This window comes from Cynoglossus semilaevis, chromosome W (assembly GCF_000523025.1).
Source record: "Cynoglossus semilaevis isolate Cse_v1.0 chromosome W, Cse_v1.0, whole genome shotgun sequence".
NCBI classification, from domain to species: Eukaryota; Metazoa; Chordata; class Actinopteri; order Pleuronectiformes; family Cynoglossidae; genus Cynoglossus; species Cynoglossus semilaevis.
In genome coordinates, this window is record NC_024327.1 from 12,170,355 (window position 1) to 12,171,254 (window position 900).

General features: G+C 36.1%; 1 long non-coding RNA gene across 1 annotated transcript in view; it reads left to right on the plus strand.

Moving 5' to 3' along the window:
* Nucleotides 1-586, plus strand: part of LOC112486417 (uncharacterized) — a 2,497-nt gene extending 1,911 nt beyond the window's left edge. The window contains exon 2 of the long non-coding RNA XR_003048846.1: nt 398-586. This is a non-coding gene — a long non-coding RNA (uncharacterized LOC112486417). The remainder of the gene's footprint in view (nt 1-397) is intronic.
* Nucleotides 587-900: the final 314 nt, after the last annotated feature.

Consider the following 900-nt stretch of genomic DNA (forward strand, 5'->3'; position numbering starts at 1 on the left):
TTAAATATCACTGTTTGTTTGCTATATGATATATTTAATTGAAATTGCTGTTCCGAACAACCAATGATCCATAAAGGAAAATCTTGAAAATGATCAGGGGTGCCCAAACTTTTTCATACCACTGTATTTATATAAGACTTATCAGTTTATAATAAGTGTTGCTCAGTCATCATTGAGAAACATTAAGGTGAGAATATGTTGAAAACACTCAGTATTAATATTCTAAAGTATATAGAGCTAGAGAGTACCCCAGTGTTCTTGACCTACAGCAGCAGTAGTATTAGGTTCACCAGCATCAGGCCTTTTTAAGCTTCCACACACAGACTTACAGAAATGGTATAAAACATTTCCTGTCTGTACATCAGAGTCATTGATGTTATGTACCTGTATTTTCCAGGCGGCAGACTGTCACAAGCACTCCTTGTTGGATAGAGCTTCATTTAAACGGTCCACTGCAGTGGCTGGACAAAGTTCTAACCCAGATGGGTTCTCCGTCTGCACGATGTTCCAGCATGTCATAAATGACTCAAGAAAAAAAAAACTCAGCCTATTACAAAGATGATTAAATTCTAAACATACAACTCTACAAATGAAAACCATTTTCTGTAACATGCCCATAGTATTTGTGGCTTGGATCCACATCCTTCTTTGAACCTTATACTCACACACTTGCATAATGTGTATATACAGTGCTGTCAAAAAGTATTTGCCCCCTTCCTGATTTCTTTGTTTTTTGCATATTTATCACACACAAAGGTTTCAGATCATCAAAACAATTTTAGTATGACACAGAGACAACCCAAGGAAATAGAAAATGCAGTTTCTAAATGATGATTTTATTTACCAAGGGAGAAAAAATTACAAACTTGTCTGGCCCTCTGTGAAAAAGTAATTGCCCCC